The sequence below is a fragment of the Neofelis nebulosa genome, chromosome 4 (assembly GCF_028018385.1).
Source record: "Neofelis nebulosa isolate mNeoNeb1 chromosome 4, mNeoNeb1.pri, whole genome shotgun sequence".
NCBI classification, from domain to species: Eukaryota; Metazoa; Chordata; class Mammalia; order Carnivora; family Felidae; genus Neofelis; species Neofelis nebulosa.
In genome coordinates this window covers 157411982-157433011 of record NC_080785.1, presented here as the reverse complement: position 1 = coordinate 157433011, position 21030 = coordinate 157411982, and the positions used below count along the sequence as shown (strand labels likewise).

At 49.2% G+C, this 21030-nt stretch overlaps 1 long non-coding RNA gene across 1 annotated transcript; it reads right to left on the bottom strand.

Annotated features, from left to right (window-relative positions):
- Positions 1-13022: 13022 nt before the first annotated feature.
- Positions 13023-20793, bottom strand: LOC131510420 (uncharacterized). Its single transcript, XR_009261043.1, has 3 exons — positions 20765-20793; positions 19215-19469; positions 13023-13853 (listed from the first exon to the last, which is right to left on the bottom strand). It is a non-coding gene; the product is annotated as an uncharacterized LOC131510420 (long non-coding RNA).
- Between the last annotated feature and the right edge of the window lie 237 nt (positions 20794-21030).

The following is a 21030-nucleotide window of genomic DNA, read 5'->3' as shown; positions in this document are numbered from 1 at the left end:
GCGGAGCTAGCCCTCTACGGAAGTGACTGAGGAGACAAGAAAGGTGGAAGCCCGTGTGGTCACGATGTTGGCGAGGCTCCCGACTCGGCTTCGCCAGGCAGCACGGGGGCCGCGGTCCTAGGGGGCTCTGCACAGAGGTGATGGACGTGACCCGCGACCCTCTCGCTTTCTGAAATCATCAAACATCTGCTGAGTGAGCTGTTTGGGAACGGGTCCCAGGCCAGTTGTGGAGGGAGCAGAGCCAGGGGCGGGGGTAGGGCGGGGGGGAGAGGGGGGGTGGCGGGGGTGGAGGCGGATAAGCCCCAGGGCCCTTTTCATCAGGAACACACATGAGTCATTTTTCATCAGTCAAAAAGGGGGGAAAAGACCAAATGCAGTTAATGAACGCTCGCATACCAAGCTGTGACCGGACGGGGCAACAGCGAAACCTTGGAGGGACCTTAAATGCCCATCAGGAGGGGAGAAGGACTAAGTAAACAAGGTCGCGTCCACCCGACAAGATAGCAGGTAGTTGATATAAAGAGCAGAGAGGAGCCAGATATGCTGACACGGAAAGATACAGGACAGATTGTTCAATGAAAGAACAACTTGCCGAACAATCTGTGCCTGCTGTACAGCTGACCTTGAACAATACGCATTTCACGTGGGCAGGTCCACTTAAGATGCACGGTTCTTTTTTTTTTTTTCTTAATTTTTTTTAATGTTTATTCATTTTTGAGAGACAGAGAGAGACAGAGGGTGAGCGGGGAAGGGGCAGGGAGAGAGGGAGACACAGAATCCGAAGCAGGCTCCAGGCTCTGAGCTGTCAGCACAGAGCCCGACGCGGGGCTCGAACCCACAAACCATTATATCCTGACCTGAGCTGAAGTCGGACACTTAACTGACTAAGCCACCCAGGCACCCCCAGTTCACCCCATTTAAAAACATTTTTTTTAATGTTTATTTATTTTTGAGAGAGAGAGAGAGACAGAGCATGAGCGGGGAAGGGGCAGAGAGAGAGGGAGACACAGACTCAGAAACAGGCTCCAGGCTCCGAGCTGTCAGCGCAGAGCCCGACGCGGGGCTCGAACCCACGGACCGTGAGATCGTGACCTGAGCTGAAGTCGGATGCCCAACCAACTGAGCCACCCAGGCGCCCCCATCCTCTTTATGATTTTCTTTTTAAAAATTTTTTTTTTCAACGTTTTTTATTTATTTTTGGGACAGAGAGAGACAGAGCACGAACGGGGAAGGGGCAGAGAGAGAGGGAGACACAGAATCGGAAACAGGCTCCAGGCTCTGAGCCATCAACCCAGAGCCTGACGCGGGGCTCGAACTCACGGACCGCGAGATCGTGACCTGGTTGAAGTCGGACGCTTAACCGACTGCGCCACCCAGGCGCCCCAGTCTTTATGATTTTCTTACTAAGATCTTCTTTTCTCTAGATTGCTCTATCATAAGAATACAGAATAGAATACATGTGACATACGAGGTGTAGGTTAATTGACTATGTGTGCTATTGGTAAGGCTTCTGGTCACCAGTGGGGTATTAGCAGTTAAGTCTTGGGGAAGTCGGATGTTATCTGTAGATTTTTGACCGTGGGCTAAGGGGGATGGTGCGGGGAGTGAGTGTCAGCCGCCCTACCCCCCTCGTTGTTCGAGGATCGACTGTATTTGCTTCCCATGGCTGTTGTAACAAATTGCCGTGAACCTGGCAGCTGGAACAACACGAACGTATCCCCTTACGGTCTGGAGGCCGGAAGTCTGCAGTCAGCGGCATCAGGCTACGGTCAAGGTGTCGACAAGGCTGGCTCTTTCTGGGGCCTCCAGGGGAGAATTCGTGTCCTTGCCTTCCCTGGCATCTGGATGGAAATAGGAGCAGTGTGACCTGAGTTTCAGGCTCGTGGCCCCTTCCTGCATTACTCTAACCTCTTGCTTCTGTGGCCTCATCGCCTATGCCGTGTGAGACTGTCCTCTGCTTCCCTCTCATAAGGACACGTGGGGGCGGGGGCGCCTGGGTGGCTCAGTCGGTTAAGCGTCCGACTCTTGATTTCAGCCCAGGACATGATCTCGTGGTTCGAGAGACGGAGCCCCGTGTCGGGCTCTGTGCTGACAACACGGAGCCTGCTTGGGATTCTCTCTCTCTCTCTCTCTCTCTCTCTCTCTCTCTCTCTCTTTCTCTCTCAAAATAAATAAATGAACATTTAAAAATTAAAAAAATAAAATAAAATAAATGAACACTTGGGGTTATATTCAGGACCCACCTGCAAATCTAGGACAATCTCACTGTCCTCTCAAGATCCTTAATGTAATCACATCTGCAGAGTCCCTTTGGCCATAAACATAACATCTGCAGGTTCCAAAGATTAGGACACGGATGTCTACGTGCATCCTTTTAGGGTGGCTGAACTTGTGTCTAGTTCTATGGCTGTATCGTAATGTATTACATATCATGACATAGTGTATCAGTCAGGGATCAGGGTGGGAGAACAGAAGCCACTTGAGGTCTTTAAACAGAAAGATACAGGGCCGCCTGGATGGCTCAGTTGGTCGAGTGCCCGACTTCGGCTCAGGTCATGATCTCACGGTCTGGGTGTTTGAGCCCCATGTCCGGCTCTGTTGCTGACAGCTCGGAGCCTGGAGCCTGCTTTGGATTCTATGTCTCCCTCTCTCTCTGCCCCTCCCCTGCTCACGCTCTGTCTCTCTCTCTCTCTCAAAAGTAAATAAACATTAAAAAAAATTTTTTTAAATACTTTATAAATGCTAAAAAGTGCTAAGCTTTCAGTGAGTTGTAATCACTGACCACAGATCACCGTAACAAACACAACGATAACGAACAGGTTTGAAATATCACGAGAACTACCAAAATATGACAGACAGATACAAAACGAGCAAACACTGTTAGAAAAACGGTGCTGATAGACTTGCTTACTGCAAGGTTGCCGTTGCCACAAACCTTGAGTTTGTGAAAAACATGTCATCTGCACAGCGGCATAAGCGAGGCACAATAAAGTGAGGGATAGCCTGTACAGGCAGTTCACGGCTCAACCCCACTGGAGAAGGAAAGCGGCCGCAAGCCGTATGTAAATGAATGAGAGTAGCTGTGTGCCAATGAAACTTTATTTACAAAACCAGGCTGCAGGTCCGCTTTGGCCTGGGGGCTCTAGTTTGCCAATTCCTGGCCATCCCGCACAATTTGAGGATAATAATTCCATTTTTGTACGGAAACTGAAGAACGGGACAAAAACTGTGGGCAGCAGCTCCCTGCTGCCTCTGAGGTAGTCATGCTGCCTCTATCTTTAAAGAGTTTCCAGAATGTGACCATTTCTCCTCACCTCTGCTGTCCTGCCCCGGGTGAGCCCCATCATCACCTGCCTAGACGCCACCGCCCCCACAGGTCTCCCAGTCCCTGTCCTGGCAAACAGATGGCAGAATACTCACTCCTCTGCTCCAGAACTCCCGAAGGCTCCTCCTCCCACCCAGGCGCTCTTGCCTCAGGGCCTTTGCACTGGCTGCTCTCGCCGCCTGGAACACACGTCAGCTGGATACCTTTGTGGCAAACCTCCTCACCCTCTTCTTGGTAAGACGTACGGTTGCTGCTCTCACACCCCGATGTCCTCACCTTCACAGCTTTCTCAGCTCTGTTCCTTGTTCACAGAACGACCATCTGATGTACCAGATAACTTATTTACTGTGTTTACCGTGTGTTGTCTAGCTCCCTTCACTACAGGGTAAGCCCCACGAGGCAGGGATCTTTGGGCGATCTTTCTTTGCACATGAATACCTTTCGGTTGAATAACAAGCGTGCACCTGTGGAAAGATACATACGCATGGGGCTCCGGGGTGGCTCAGTCGGTTGAGCGTCTGACCCTCGATTTTGGCTCGTGTCATGATCCCTGGGTCGTGGAATTGAGCCCGCCTACTTAAAACACACGCTCTCTCTCTCCCCCTCTGTCACTCTCCCCTGCACACACTCTCCCCCTCTCTAAAAAAAATAAAAACAGATACATACACGTGTCGGAAAGGATCCACACCAAACCCTCAGAGAAACCTAGAGAGACCCTCTTGATCTCACGTACTTTTTGCAACGAGCATATCCTCTGTTCTAATACAAATTAAAACACAGGGATGTTTCCCAAAGGCACAAAATATTTTATAAGGGCTCAGAACCAACAGAAAATCTTTATAGGGGAGAAACACTTGTTTGGGAGGTGCATTTCAGTTAGAAAACAAAGAACAGGATTTCTGGGAACGTGAAAAATGGGCAAAATAGCTGGGACCTCTTCGAAATCTGCTTTTGGTGTTGGAAGTCACGTGATGAGGAAGCCATGTGTTTTTTCAACGTTTTTTATTTTATTTTTGGGACAGAGAGAGACAGAGCATGAACGGGGGAGGGGCAGAGAGAGAGGGAGACACAGAATCGGAAACAGGCTCCAGGCTCCGAGCCATCGGCCCAGAGCCTGACGCGGGGCTTGAACTCACGGACCGCGAGATCGTGACCTGGCTGAAGTCGGACGCTTAACCGACTGCGCCACCCAGGCGCCCCAAGAAGCCATGTGTTTTATGCCCTAAGGGGCGCCTGACTGGCTCAGTCAGAAAAGCACTCAGCTCTTGATCTCGGCGTTGTGAGTTCAAGCCCCATGTTGGGTGTAGAGATGACTTAAATAAATAAATATATTTTTTAAAAATGTCCTGACTGAGCAAACTGGCCAACCTCAGCATGGGAAGTGGGGCGGGGGTGGGGGTCGGAATGAGTGTTTCTGTGTGTGGGGACCCCTTGTCTGGGGCAGGCCCTGGGCTGGAGGGTGCCATCTGAGGTCTGGGTCGCACCTCAGATGGGAAGCGGCACCTGCAAGGTCAGCCGCTTCAGGAGCCCTCGGCTTCTACTGCGATGTGAGTGTCCTGGGCTACTGAATAAAGCACCGTAAACTGGGGGGAATAAAACAATAGGGATTTTGGGGCGCCTGGGTGGCTCCGTCGGTTGAGTGTCCGACTTCAGCTCAGGTCACGATCTCATGGCTCATGAGTTCGAGCCCCGCGTCGGGCTCCGGGCTGACAGCTCGGAGCCCGGAGCCTGCTTCAGATTCTGTGTCTCCCTGTCTCTCGGCCCCTCCCCTGCTCATGCTCTGTCTCTCAATAATAAATAAACGTTTAAAAAAAATTTTTTTAAAAACAAAAAACAATAGGAATTTATTACCCCAGAGTTCTGGAGGCCAGAAGTCCAGAATCAAGGTATCAGCAAGGCCATGCTCCCTCTGAAGGCTCTAGGGGCAGATCCTTCCAGGCCTTTTGCGGCCCCTGGGGACTCTGGCGTTCCCTGGCTGGTGCCGCGTGACCCCAATCTCTGCCTCTACCTCCTCCTGCCTCCACCTCTTCTCCCCGTCTTCCTTCTGTGCATGTCTCTTCTCTCTGTGTCCAAATTTCACCTTTTTTTTTTTTTTTTTTAAGGACACTAGTCACACTGGATCAAGGCCCAGCCTAATGACCTCATTTTAACCTGGTTAAATCCAAAAAGACCCTCTTTCCAAATCAGGTCACGCCATGCAATTCCGGGGGTCAGTAGTAGCATCGGTGAGGGACACAATTCGGCCCACGACAGAGGCTGTGTCCTCCTCAACGGGCAGCAAGAGAGGAAACACATCTGCCTGCGTTTGGGGACTGAGGACGGCGTGTGCCAGGCCACCACTCGTTCTGCAGCGGCCAATGCCCCTTCTGGACCTCCCGGCTGCCTTGCTGGATTCAGGAGAGAGAACAGGCTTCAGTTGTGAACCAAGTGTTTCCGGGAGAACTGTGCCGGCCACATGCTTATCAGCAGGGGACACCTCATGGCCATGGGGACACCCACGGGGTGGGAGAACACAGCACTCCCCAAAAGTCTGATTTTGCTAAAATGTTCAATTGTGAGAAGAAAATTAATGCTTATTTATTTTTATTCCGAGAGAGAGAGAGAGAGAGAGAGAGAGAGAGAGAGAGAGAGCACAAGCAGGGGAGGGGCCGAGAGGAGAGACAGACTCCCAAGCAGGCTCCACACCATCAGTGCAGAGCCCAACACGGGGTTTGAACTCACAAACCGTGAGATCATGACCTGAGCCGAAATCAAGAGTTGGCTGCTTAACCGACTGAGCCACCCAGGCGCCCCAGAAGGAAAATTAAGCGGATCTTTCAGACAGCCGTGAACCAGAACCCGGAGATTCAGCACAGGGAGGAGGAAAAAACACACAAAGAAAGACAAAAGATGAACATTGGCCTGGGTCCCTTATGGGGGTGGGGGGACAGCTGGATGCTGGGTTCGTTCACAAGCCAAATGCAATCTGGGTCTGCAGAGAGGGCGCCTGGCCCGACTTCTGGGTCCACAGCGTCTGGTCACAATCCCAGCAAATGCTCTTAATTGTTCAGGGTTGGCAGTTCACTGAGCAAATCCTTGGGACATCGGGGGTCTCTCTGATCGCCGAGGGGGGCTTCCGGAACTCTCTGGAACCCAATCAGTTCCAATTAGCCTAAAAGGCAGGAATGTGGGCTGGAGACAGAGCAGGGGGGGTAGAAGGGCTTCTCCACAGGAGATGAGGCACAGGAAGGAAGGGAGGGAACCCAGGGCCCGCGGTCGGTGGGGGCCTGCCAGGTGACTTAGCCACACCACCCTTCATAGTTAATTTGCTCGTTCAAAAGCTATGGTTCAGTAAGCCAGAGAAGGACAAATACTGCACGGTTCCACTTATGCAACGTCCCTAGAATAGGCAAATCCATAGAGTCCAAAGTAGGACGGAGGCTACCAGGGGCTGGGGGCAGGGGCTGATGGGGAGTGACGGTTTGATGAGCGGGGGTTGATGAAAAATTGGGGGGTACAGAGGCCACCCAGTTGTACACTTTCAGACCCTAGAAATGATAAATACTACGTGGAGAGTCTATCACACTGCCTTCATCGAAGGAAAATAAAACAAAAATCCAGCCAGATGCCTGCGTATTGAAGCTGGCTTCCTTGGAAGTAGCTGTCGCCGTCCCCATTTGTAGGGGACATGTGTGTGCGGTCCAAGGGGATGGAGGCATTTAGCCCTCTGTCACCCAAGCACGGTGGGCAAGCATCCAAGCACAGCCTCATACTCCCCAGGCCACGACCCCCTGGGCATAGTCCCAGGCCCCTGGCCAAGGCAAGTGCTCAGGTGACGGCCTGCATCCAGCTCTAACCGGTCACATCAGGGCATTCTCGAAGGTTCAGGCTGTTTCTTCCCTGCATCTCCCGGTTCATCTCAGAGCCTGGTGGCCACAGTTCTTGTCCTAGATTCGAGGCAGCCTGGGGAGGAGTCTAAAAACCACTTCCCGGGGGAGCCTGGGTGGGTCAGTCGGTTGAGTCCGACTGACGACTTCGGCACAGGTCACGATCTCATGGTTCATGAGATCAGGCCCCACATCGAGCTCTGTACTGACAGCGCGAAGCCTTCCTGGGATTCTCTCTCTCTCTCTCTCTCTCTCTCTCTCTCTCTCAAAATAAATAAATAAACTCCAAAAAAATAAAATAAAGTCTTTAAGAAGAAAGAAAGAAAACTGCTTCCTGTCCAAACTCACTAGACAATGTCAGGCCAGAGGATCCCCCCAGTAAAGGGGTCAGCCCAGGGGGCAGCAGAGTCCCTAGGAGCTGACCAACCGGCATGGCCAAAGTCACGGCACCCTCTTTTCCACACAGAAGTCCCTTCGTTTCTCTGACTGGATCCTGTATTAGCTTCCTGGGGCTGTTGCAGCAAATAACCACGGATGGGCCCCTTAAAACAACAGAAATTTACCTTCTCGCAGTTCTGGACGCCAAAAAGTCTGAAAGCAAAGTGCCATCAGGGCTATGCTCCCCCTGAAGGCTCTAGGGGAGGGAGGATTCTCCCTGGCCTCTTCCAGCTCGGGGGCGCTCCTTGTGTCCTTGGCTTGGGGCCGTGTCACCCCAGTCTCTGCCTCGGCCTCCACGCGGCCTTCTCCTCCTCTCCGTCTCAGTCTCTCTCTGCCTCTCCTTTAAGGACGCTCGGCATCAGATTTAGGGCCCATATGGATGACCCAGGATGATCTCATCTCAAGAGACTCACCTAATTATATCCGCAAAGACCCTTTTCCAAACCAGGAGGCAGTCCCAGGTTCCGGGTGTCGGGGTTTGGATGTAACTTCTGGGGGCTGCCATTCACCCCACTGGGGTCCCCAAGCACATCCTTCCTGAAGACCAGGTGTCTGCCGGAGCCTTATAAGTTCTTGGGCAAAAAAAAAAAAAAAAAAAAAAAAAAATTTAAATCTCTCTTCTTGGAAGTGCTCCAAACAGACCTAATCTTCTCATGATGTGGCGTTCTCTATGAAGATCGACAACCCCAGCATTGAAACCTCCACCAGTAGCTAGAATGTTCCACATTACAGAGCTGGACAGGCTGGACAAGGACAGGCGACCATCCAGAGTGCTCAGCTGAGGGGTTCCAGGAGAGGCACAATGCCCTGGTGCACCACCGAAACGTGAAACAAAGTGCACTAGGCCTTTAAGAGTGATGGCATTAGAGGGGGAGACTTCCCCGCAGGTCCCTATCTTGCGGGTTGTGAGTTCAAGTGAGTTCAAGCCCCACGGTCGTCGGGCCCTGCGCTGACAGCTCAAAGCCTGGAGTCTGCTTCAGATTCTGTGTGTGTGTGTGTGTCTCTCTCTCTCCCCTCTCGCCCGCTCACGCTCGGTGTCTCTCTCTCCCTCTCTCTCTCTTTCAAAAATAAACATTAAAAAAAAAAAAAAAAGAGTGAAGGCATTCAAGGGTACTTGACGCAAAAAGATGTCCATGATATTACAGACGAAAGAGAGGCAGGTTACGAACGTACGTTTCCACGCTGTATTGTCTGAAATTCTATTGGAATTCTGTGCTCCAAAATGTGAATCGTGCCGGTCTTACTGCTGACAACTCTGGATGGTTGATAACTCTCCCCTTGATTATCTCAATTTTCTACAACAAGCCTGTCAGCAGAAGTCCACTAAGATAGAAGAAACAGTAAAATATGAGTATCATCTGTGAACGTTGATTTTTTTTTTTTTTTTTTTTTTAGAGCGTGCAAAGACACAAGCAATTTCATCTGAATTGACAGAACCGGCCAGAGGGCTGATAAACGCGGATACCGGCGAGCCAGGGCCTTGCTGCCCCCTAGAGTCCGCCAGGAGAGTCTCCAGCAGAAGACGGGACCAGAAAGCCAAAGTTCCTTGAAGCCAGACGGCAAGGCTGGAAGAGCCCTCTGTCCACTGCCCTGATTTCATCTCCTCCGTGAACACTCGGCCGGGCAGTGGCCCCTGGAGGGTGCCGTGCTCCCCTCCCCCTGGACCCCTGTTCACCTGTCAGCTGAGAAGGACTTTGCAGAGCACCGAGGCTCTATCTCACCTCCCAGCCCAGGCGCCCGGGACAATTTGAGGCCCAAGTGACCTCAAGGCTGCCGCTCTGTGACTTCTTCCTTTGGGTCTCCTCTCCTCCGCCTGCTTCAGTCCCCCTCTTGCTGACCAGGGGGCCCAATTACAGCCTTCATCTTGCCGCCTGATACTCACCAATCACTGGGCTTCACTCGTGAAATCACCCTAAACAGGCAGTTCCCAAGCTGGGTACTACGGACATCTGGGCCGGGATCATTCTTTGCCGGTGGGGGGCGGGGGCTGCCCTGTGCATCGTAGGATGTTAGGCGGCATCCCTGGGCTGACCCACCAGGGGCCAGTAGCCTCCCCCACCCAAGAGTTGTGGCAGCCCAAAATATCCCCGCACATCCCCCAAAGCCCCCTGGGGGTCGGGGAGGAGAACTGTCCCAGGTGAGAACCACAGCCTGAAACGGACAGGGGCTGTGTACAAAGCGGGGCACACTGTCCCCCAGAAACACCACCAGCATCCTGCATGGGAGGCAGCCTTTGGGACACATAGGTTATAGGAAACAAGATTTCCTTAAATTTAAAAACTTTGTGCTTCATTTATTTTTTATTTTTTTTAATGTGTATTTATTTTTGAGAGAGACACAGAGTGCAAGCCGGGGGAGGGGCAGAGAAGAGAGGGAGACACAGAATCCGAAGCAGCTCCAGGCTCCGAGCTGTCAGCACAGAGCCCGACGCCGGGCTCGAACTCACGAACCGCGAGATCACGACCTGAGCTAAAACCAAGAGCCGGACACTTAACCGAGTGAGTGTTAAGTTAACGCTTAACTGAGACACCCGGGCGCCCCCAAAACTTTGTGCTTCTAAAGGACACCAGCAAGAAGGTCAAAAGACAACCCACAACAGGCAGAAAATATTTGCAAATCATATATCTGATAAAGGATTTCTATCTAGAATATATAAAGAACCCTCACAACTCAATAAAAAAACCCCACAGTTTAAAAGTGGACAGAGATCCACGCAGATGCTCAATGTCACTCATCACCAGGGAAATGCCAATCAAAACCACGAGATGCCACCTCATGCCTCGTCCGAACGGCTATTATCGAAAAGATAAGAAATAACAAGTATTGGCGAGGGTGCGGAGAAAAGGGAGCCTCTGCGCACTAGTGTTAAAATCAAGGACAGAGACCGGCCTTGAAAGTTCCCTGAGACAGAACCAGTTGAGGCCTGCAGGCAAAGCTTAAAATTCAGCTTAGTTTGCAAGGCTAACTTGACCTGGATCACTTTGCTTGTGCCTCTGGAAATGGTAAGTTAAACTTGAACTGTTTCCCAAGGTTGATATGACTGTAGCCCCCGCTGAAAATTGTAACATTGTAACCAATCACCTTGAGGCATAAACAGCCATTGATTTCTTCCTGTAAAAGCTGCTTTACAGCAACGTACCCCTGAGCCTCATCCCGTGTTTTAGTTTGAGTGCTCCCGGCTTGCAAACCATGTTTTTGGTGTGTGTACAATTTCTACTAAACACTACGTGAGTGATTCACTGCTTTCACTTTGGCTATTTTGAACCTTTGAGAGAGACAGTGTAAACGGAGGCAGCCACACTGTGGCAAACAGTAAGGAGGCTCCTCACAAGATTCAAAATCGAACACCCATATGATCCAGCCACCCCGCTTCCGGTATTTATCCAAAGGAAACAAAATCACCGACTCAGGAAGACATCTGCACCTTCAAGTTCATTGCAGCATTATTTATAATAGCCACGACATGGAAACAACCTAAGTGCTCACTGATAGATGAATGGATAAAGAAAATGCAGTGTATACACACACACATATGATTGTGACATATATACACACACATATAATGCATATATATTGGAATATTATTCAGCTATAAAAAAAAGAAGGAAGCCCTGCCATTTGTGACCACATGGGTGGACCTTGAGGGCATTATTGCTAAGTGAAATAGGTCAGAGAAAGACAAATACTGTATGATCTCACTTATATATGGAATCTTCAAAAAATATGGACAAAAGATCTGAAGAGATATGTGTCTCTCTCTCAAAATAAATAAATAAACTTAAAAGAAAAAAAAAAGGGGAGATAGTTTCGGGCGCCTGGGTGGCTCAGTGGGTTAAGCTTCCAACTTTGGCTCAGGACATGATCTCACGGTTCGTGAGTTCGAGCCCCGTGTCAGACACCTCGGAGCCTGTTTCAGATTCTGTGTCTTCCTCTCTGCCCCTCTCCCACTTGCACTCCGTGTGTGTGTGTGTGTGTGTGTGTGTGTGTGTGTGTCTCAAAAATAAATACACATTAAAAAAGAGAGAGAGATTTGCTATGGAGTGCATATTTGTGTCCCCCCCCAAAAAAAAAAAAATTCAGGGGTTGAAATTTAAATCGCCCCGTGTGATGGTATTAAGAGGCAGGGCCTCTGGGAAGTGATTGGGTCACGAGGGTGGAGCCTCATGAGTGTGATTAGTGCCTTTTTATAAGAAAAGACGTAGAGAGACGACCTCTCTCCTCTTCTGCCAGGCTCCCAGAACATGACTCTCTATAAATCAGGAAGAGGGCCCTCAGCAAGAATCCAAACACGATCTCAGACTCCCCAGCTTTCCAGAAGCCTGAGAAATAAATGTTTGTGGTTTAAGCCCCCCAGTGTCTGGCATATTTGTTATAGCAACCCAAACTAAGACAGCAGTTCTCCAAAGAAGATACACAAGTGATCGACACATACTTGAAAAGATGCCCCACAGTCACCAGTCGTTAAGGAAATGCACATCAAACCCACAAGGATACCACCAGACACCCACTAGAACGGCGGTAATTAACAAGCCTGCTGGCTTTCCTTCCGATGTGCGCATTTCTCGTGGAAATGTGATACGTGCGGATGGGAAAATGTTTGAGGGAAATGTGAAGGGAGTGGAAAAGGCAACAAAAAGGATAACAAGCAGGCATCCCTCCTCCCCCAGAGTCCCCAACCCCCAACCCTGGAGGCCGCTTCTCTCCACACATTTTTGTTTCTCTTTCCAGATTTTTTTTAGAAGCCTCCACACAAACTGTTCCCTATCCTACACATTATTTTGACCCCTTCTGTTTTCCTGTAAGAAATCATGGCGATCTTCCCACGTGATTCATGTTCACAATGCAAGGTGGTGCCTTAAATACTTTTAAGTTTAGTTCCCGGCACAACAGAGGGTATTTTACGCACCATCTGTTGCTTTCGCAGTGCTCTGGAGCCCTTGCTTGACTGAAGCATGCAGTATATACCACGGCCCCCATTTTACACGGTGGGAGGCACAATTTCACAATTATAAGTGGAGGCTAAAAGATGGAGGGAAGTACAGGGAAGATGAATAATCCAAAACCTGCCAGAGAAAAGAAAAAGAGCAGAGGGAAGAACGTGCATATTTGCAGACAGAGCAGCAGCAGCAGCCCTCAGGGCTAGGAGTTTGGACCGTGTGGACGGCCGCAGGAGGAGCAGAGTTTATGTGTGTGTGTGTGTGTGTGTGTGTTTGTGTGTGTCTGTGTGTGCAAGCACACGTGTGTGCTTATGTGTGTGTGCTGCCCACTGTGAATCGTATCGTTGGGTGGTGTTATTGTTTCCGAAGGCTGTCGTAACAAATTCGCACAAACGACAGACTTAAAACAACTGAAATTTACTCTTCTGGAGGCCAAAAAAAAAAAAAAAACAAAAACAAAAAACGAACCAACCAAACAAACAAACAAATAAAAAAACAAACTAAAACCAGAGTGAGGGTGGGGTTGATTCTTTCTGGAGGCTCCGAGGGAGAATCCGCCCCATGCTCCCGGTTTCTGGCGGCTGCCGTGAGACCTTGGCTACGTTATTCCCGTCTCTGCCTCGTTCATCACACGGCCTTCTCTTCTGTGCCTTGTGTCTGTTTCCCCTTATGCTTTTCGTATACAGTCACCTGTTACTGGATTTAGGACCCACTGCCAATCCAAGATGATCTCCTCACCTTGAGATCCTTATGTGAATCACATCTGCAAAGAGTCTTCTTTCCAAATTAGGGTCTCAGTGTGAGTCCAGATGAATGTATCTTGGCGGGAGGGGGGGCACAATGGTTTCTACTATATTTACAGACTTGTGCAACCATCACCTCTATCTAGTCGCAGAATCTTTCATCACCCCAAAGGAAATCCCATCCCCGTGAGCAGTCACTCCTCCCCACCCCCCTCCCCCAGCCCCTGACCACTAATCTGCTTTTCTGTCTCCATGAATTTACCTATTCCGGACATTTCATAGAAATGTTCAAATGGATACATGCTCTGTGACCTTCTATGTCTGGCTTCTTTCGGGTTCATCCACATAGCAGCGTATATCCCTGCTTTATTCCTTTTTAGGACCAATATTCCATTGTTTGGACACACCCCATTCTGGTCATTCACTCACTCACTGATGGGCATTTGGGTTGTTTCCACCTTTTGGCTATGGTGGATAGTCCTGCTATGAACGATGTGCTCAAGGATCTCTGAGTTCTCTGTGTTCGGTTCTTTGAGGTCCATACCTAGGGGTGGAAGGAGTGAGTCACATGGTAATTCTACGTCCAAGTTTTTGACGAGCCGCCATACTGCCTTCCACAGAGGCAGCACCACTGTCCTCATATCTGACACCTAAACCATTGTCAGGTTTGGTCATTCACCAGAGGGGCTCACAGAACTCACTGGAAGCTGGAAAGAGATGCACGGGGCAGGGCGCAGAGGGGGTCCAAATGCGGGGCCCCCAGTTACCCTCTCCCCGGGGTGTCGCAGATGGCAGTTCTTCCCCCCCGACCACACTGCACGACAATGCACACCAATCTTGCCGACCAAGGGATCTTGCCTGAGCCTCGGTGCCCAGTTTTGTTGGGGCTTGGTCATCTACGGCCCACATGGCTGACATTCAGTCTCCAATCTCCTCCAGAGGCAGTACTGAAATGCTGTGGGCCATAACCCGCAGACAAACACACATTCTTGTCAGGCGGAACATTCCAGAGGACTGGAGGTCACCTCCCAAGAGCCAAGAGCAAAGGCCCGACCTCTCTTAGGCCAGGTTAATTCTTCACCACACACACATCTTGGCAGTTTCTTCTGCCGCTATTTTCTCTACCTTCCTCCTGGAGTGTGAAGAATGACCCTCCCCGTATCGTTTACATTTTTTTATTGTGGTGAGAAATGCATGAAATTTACGATCTTAACCGCTTCTAAGCAGACGGGTCAGTGGTGTTGAGTATATTCACGTTGTTATGCAACCAGTCATTTTGCAAAACTGAAACTGTGTCCCCACGAAGCACTGACTCCCCAACCCTCCCCCACCCCCGTCCCTGGCACCCCCCAGTCTACCTTCAATCTCTTTGAACGTGACTACTCTAGGGGCCTCGTATTAAGTGGAATCACAGAGTATTTATCCTTTTGTGGCTGGTTCATCGCACTTAGCATAATGTCCTCAAGGTCCATCCACACTGTGGCATGTGCCAGAATTTCCTTCCTCTTTTAAGGTTGAATAATATTCCTCTGTGTAGGTAGGTCACATTTTGTTAATCCATCCGTCTGCCTATGGACACATGGGTTGCTTCCACACCTTGGCTATTCTGAGTGTTGCTGTGAACACGGGTGTGCAAAAATCTCCTCAAGGTCCTGCTTTCATTTCCTCTGGATATATACCCAAAAGTAGAATTGCTGAGTCTAAGGCAGTTATATTCTTAATTTTCTGAGGAACCATCATACTGCTTTCCACAGTGGCCGCATCACTTTTACATTCCCACCCATCGTGCGCAAGGGTTCCAACGTCTCACATCTTCGCCAACACTTGTTAGTTTGATAGTAGCCATCGGATGGGTGTGAGGTGGTATCTCATTATGGTTTTGATTTGCATTTCCCCTTATGACTATGACGTTGAGCATCTTTATAGGTTTGTTGGCCATTTGTGTACCACATTAGGAGAATTGTCGGTTCGAGTCCTTTGTCTCTTCCTTCGATTATTTGGGGGTTTTTTGGTTGCTGTTGTTGAGTTATAGGAGTTCTTTATGTACTCTGGATATTAGTCCCTTACCATATATATGTTCAGTGAATATTGTTTACCATTTCATAGGTTGCCTTTGCACTCTGTTCATGTCCTTTGATGCACAGAATTTTAAAATTTTGATGCAGGGGCACCTGGGTGGCGCAGTCGGTTAAGCGTCCGACTTCAGCCAGGTCACGATCTCGCGGTCCGTGAGTTCGAGCCCCGCGTCAGGCTCTGGGCTGATGGCTCGGAGCCTGGAGCCTGTTTCCGATTCTGTGTCTCCCTCTCTCTCTGCCCCTCCCCCGTTCATGCTCTGTCTCTCTCTGTCCCAAAAATAAATAAAAAACGTTGAAAAAAAATTTATAAAAAAAAAAATTTTGATGCAGCCCACTTTGTCTGTTTTTACTTTTGTTTCCTGTGCTTTTGGTGTCACGGCCGGGAAATCCTTGCCAAATCCAATGTCGTGAAGCTTCTCCCTGTTTAGTTTTTTTTTTTTCTTTTTTAAGTAATGTCTACACCAAACGTGGGGCTTGAACTCACAACCCCGAGATCAAGAGTTGCACATTCTACTGACTGAGCCAGCCAGGTGCCCCCCCTCCTCTGTTTTCTTCTAAATTTTATCATTTTAGGTCTAATGTTTAGGTCTTTGATCATTTTAAGTTACCATTTGTGTATGGTGCTAAGTAAGGGGTCAACTTCATTCTTTTTTAATTTTTTTTTTAAACTGTTTTTCAATTTTTTTTTAAACGTTTTATTTTTGAGACAGGGAGAGACAGAGCATGAACAGGGGAGGGTCAGAGAGAGGGAGACACAGAATCCGAAACAGGCTCCAGGCTCTGAGCCGTCAGCACAGAGCCCGACGCGGGGCTCGAACTCACGGACCGCGCGATCATGACCTGAGCCGAAGTCAGACGCTTAACTGACTGAGCCACCCAGGCGCCCCTCTTTTTTAATTTTTTTAATGTTTGCTTATCTCTGAGACAGGGAGAGACAGAGCATGAGTGGGGGAGGGGCAGAGAAAGAGGGGGGACACAGAATCCAAAGCAGGCTCCAGGCTCTGAGCTGTCAGCACAGAGCCTGACGCGGGGCTCGAACCCAAGAACCATGAGATCATGACCTGAGCTGAAGCTGGACGCTCAACCGAATGAGCCACCCAGGCACCCCTCAATTTCATTCTTTTGCATGTGGATATCCAGTTTTTCCAGCACCCTTTGTTGCAGAGACTCCTCTTGCCTCACTGAATGGTCTTGGCACCCTCGTTGAAAATAATTTGACTATATATGTGAGGTTTTACTTCTGGGCCCTCTATTCTATTCCATTGTTCTGCATGTTTGTCTTTATGCCAGTACCGTGCTATTTTGATTATTTTAGCTTTGGAGTAAGTTTTGAAATCACAAATTGAGACCTCCCAACTTTGTTACCCTTGAGGTGCCATATGCATTTTTGGGAAGGATTTTATTCGTTCTCTTAAAAAATGCTGTTGGCCTTTTGACAGGGATTCATTACATCTATAGATCACTTAGGGTAATAGTGACATCTTAACAACATGACGACTTCCAGTCTATGAACATGGGATGTCTTTCCATTTATTTGTGTCTTCTCTCTTTCACTAAAGTTTTCTAGTTTTCAGTTTACACGTCTTTTGCTTTCTTGGTTAAGTTTATTCCTAAGTGTTTTATTCTTTGTGGTCCTCTTGCAAGTGGATTATTTCCTTAATTTCCCTTTTGGATTGTTCATTGTTAGTGTATAGAAACACAACTGAATTCTGAGTGTTGATTTTGTATCCTGCAACTTTGCTGAATTCATTTATTAGTTCTCACAGTTGTGTATGTGTGTGTGTGTGTGTGGAATTTTAGGATTCTTCGTATACTATCATGTCATTTGCAAACAGATGCGATTTTAATTCCTCAATTCCTACTGGGATGGCTTTTATTCTTCTGACCTCATTGCCCTGGCTGAGACTTCCATAGTACTATGTTTAATAAAAGCGGTGAAGTGGAGATCCTTGCTTCTAATTTTAGAGGAAAAGCTTTCAGTCTTTCACTACTGAGTATGTTGAGTGTGACGTGTGATGTGATCTGTGGGTTCTTCATATATGGCCTTTATTATGTTAAGGTAGCTTCCCTAAGTCGGTTTGTTGAGTGCTTTTATTATGAAAGGGTGTTGCATCTTGCAAGGTGTTTTTTCTGCATCAATCGATATAATCATGCTTTATTTTCCACCATCTTGTTTGAATAAACCTCTTTTTTTCTTTATCCTCAGCCCTAACAGTGTTTGAAGAGGGAAAGCAGAAAGGATGAGTTAGATGGGTGCATTCACGAAACACTGTCTACCCATTAAGCCTCCTCCAATATAAACATTTTCTTTTTTTTTTTAATTTTTTTTTCAACGTTTTTTATTTATTTTTGGGACAGAGAGAGACAGAGCATGAACGGGGGAGGGGCAGAGAGAGAGGGAGACACAGAATCGGAAACAGGCTCCGGGCTCCGAGCCATCAGCCCAGAGCCTGACGCGGGGCTCGAACTCACGGACCGCGAGATCGTGACCTGGCTGAAGTCGGATGCTTAACCGACTGCGCCACCCAGGCGCCCCCAATATAAACATTTTCTGAGCACAACCTTCCCATCGTACACAGAGGCTGCACAGTGAGCCCCATACCCAAGGCTCAGGACTGGCTGTTCAAAGAGTGTCAGACAACACAAGTCTTACTCTGATACCAGTTACAATGTGTGAGTTTTCCCTCCACGACACCAAGCAATTCTAGGACGCCCAGCTGAGTGTCCTACAATTTAACTCAACTCGGGCACGACCTACACGGAGACAGTGTCAGGCCCACTGCCTCTGGGTTCACTCCTAAAAGGCTGTCTTCCACTTCAGCTGCCCATCACCAGTCCAGGTTGTTCTCCGTGCTCCTGATTGACGGGCTATAAAATCAGAGGTTCCCATGACCTCTTCCCTCGAGTTCCATTAATTTGCTAGAGTGAGTCACAGAACTAAGAAAAACTGCTTACTCGTTCAGTATATCACCAATTTACTATAAAAAGATATGACTCAGGGACAGCCTGATAGAATAGATGCGTCCGGCAAGGTAGGGGGGAAAGGGCATGTAGCTTCCATGGCCTCCCTGCACGTGCACCCTCCCAGCACCTCCTTAAGCTCACCAAGCAGACCAGACATTCTCTGAATCCTATCCTTTTGGGGTTTTATGGAGGCTTCATCCCACAAGCATGGCTGATTCAAACACTGACCCTTGGCAACTGAACTCAATCACCAGCCCCTCACCTCTCCCAGAAGACGGGGATGTTGGGGGTCGGGTGGGGCTCAAAGTTCCAACCCTCTAACCACCACAGTTGGTTCTCCCCATCCTTACGTTACCTAGGGGCTTTCCAAAAGTCGCCTGGTTAACAGCAAAATACACCTTTATCCTTCTCATCACTTAGTGGTTTGCAAGGGTGGTAGGAGCTCTGCCCAAAATCCAGGTGAAGACCAAACATATATTTCTTACTATCAGTCACAATATCGTGGGGCACCTAGGTGGCTCAGTCGGTTAGGTGTCCAACTCTCGATTTGGGCTCAGGTCACGATCTCACGGTTCATGGGATCCAGCCCCGAGTTGGGCTCCGTGCGGACAGCACAGAGTCTGCTTGGGATCCTCTCGCTCCTTCTCTTTCTGCCCCTCCCCTGCTCAGGCACTCACATGCACCTGCTCTCTCTCAAAGTAAGTAAACTTAAAACGGTATCCTAACTTTCAGCAGTCCCCTATACACAGAAAACAGAGACTTGAAGAGCAAAAGGGGTTCATTTTTAAAATATCAAAAAACCCAGTGACCATACAGATAGCCGTAACAAGTGCATAAAGTGGTCAAGTTCACTGAGTATCACATACCGATCACTGAAAAGCCCTCTCTGAACAAGCATCGTAGGAATGTGCTTTTCCCAGCTGTTTGCAGGGAGGTCTTCACTCGGGTTAGTGAACGTGGCCTGGGTGTGGGTTCAGGAGGCAAGAAGCACGTTGTCACCTGAGGGGAGCATGCTCTCGAGCTCTCCCCGAGATTTCCCAGTGGTGCTCTCTCCCTTGAGATACTAATGGACTTCCTTGTTCTCTTCCCAGACTTCTGGTTAATGAAGCCTGCTTCTGTAACTAAAGGATATGAAATATTCTTTTTTTGAATGTTTGTTAATTAATTTATTTAAAAAATTTTTTTTAACGTTTATTTATTTTTGAGACAGAGCATGAACAGGGGAGGGGCAGAGAGAGAGGGAGACACAGAATCGGAAACAGGCTCCAGGCTCTGAGCTGTCAGCACAGAGCCCGACGCGGGGCTCGAACTCACAGACCGTGAGATCATGACCTGAGCTGAAGTCGGATGCTTAACCGACCGAGCCACCCAGGCGCCCCAATGTTTATTTATTTTTGACAGAGAGTGCATGTGCACGCAAGGGGGAGGCACTGGGGGCGGGGGGTGGGGGGCACGGACACAGGATCCGAATCGGGTATCCTGATCGGGAAAGAACCCGATGCGGGGCTCGCACTCACGAACCTTAAGATCACGACCTGAGCTGAAGCCAGGCCGACTGAGCCACCCAGGCGCCCAGGATATGAAATATTCTCGAAATCTGCCATTCCCATCGTGTTTTTGATGGTGTCGGAGAAACACTCTATTGGTGACAGCAATGCCCACACTTTACTAATACCATGCACAACCGTGCTACTGGGGAAATGAAAGGAGTAGATACCCGAGATATGAGTGGGCAGGGAGCCTCTTTTCCCCTGGGACGGGCTGTGAAGCCATGTGAACAGCTGCCAGATTCTATTGTCACTAAAAGCGTGCCCTATAAGCAGCTCTCAACTGACAAGGAGCTGCGCGGCTTATGGAAAACAATGGCCAAGCTATTGGCCTGTCTGGAAGGCCAGCACTCTCACCAAAGAAGGTACAAATCAGTCCGGTGGGGGCTGAACCGCACTCTTTTCTCAGCGGCCATGGAAGACTTAAGCAGTACCAAGAGTCCCTCTCTCTGGGGTCTTAGACTCGGGGGTCGTGGCCATAGAATCCGGCAAATGGCAAGGGAAAGCCGGCCTACAGAAGGGATGCCCATGTGGGACGCAGCCCTGTGGAAGTCACTATGGGAATCTAAGGGGTGCATTAGAATAGGACATACCTGGGGCGCCTGGGTGGCTCAGTTGGTTAAGCGGCCGGCTTCAGCTCAGGTCATGATCTCGCGGCTCGTGAGTTTGAGGCCCGCGTCGGGCTCTGTGCTGACAGCTCTGAGCCCAGAGCCTGCTTTGGATTCTGTGTCTCCCTCTCTCTCTGCCCCACCCCCCACTTATACTCTGTCTCCCTCTCTCAATAATAAATAAACATTAAAAAAAAAAAAAAAAAAAAAAAAAAGGGTCCTGACGGGAAGAGACACCAATTCTGAAGGGGCTTTGCTTACCCCGTGGCACACGTGGGTGCCCAGAGTGCTATAGCAGAACCGGAACGGTACTTGTGAGGTTGGACCCGAGTCACATTCCATCAGACTGGGAACACGCTTATATCCCATAATATCCAGCAACAGGCAGAGAGAGGTCCTCCGCAAAGTAACAGTTTGATAGCAAACTGGAAACACTGGTTGTTAAAAACCGGGGAGACAGGGCCTGCAGGGCAATAAGCGGGTTGGTAACTGCAGGGAACGACGGAGAAAGGTACCCGGGTTCCTGG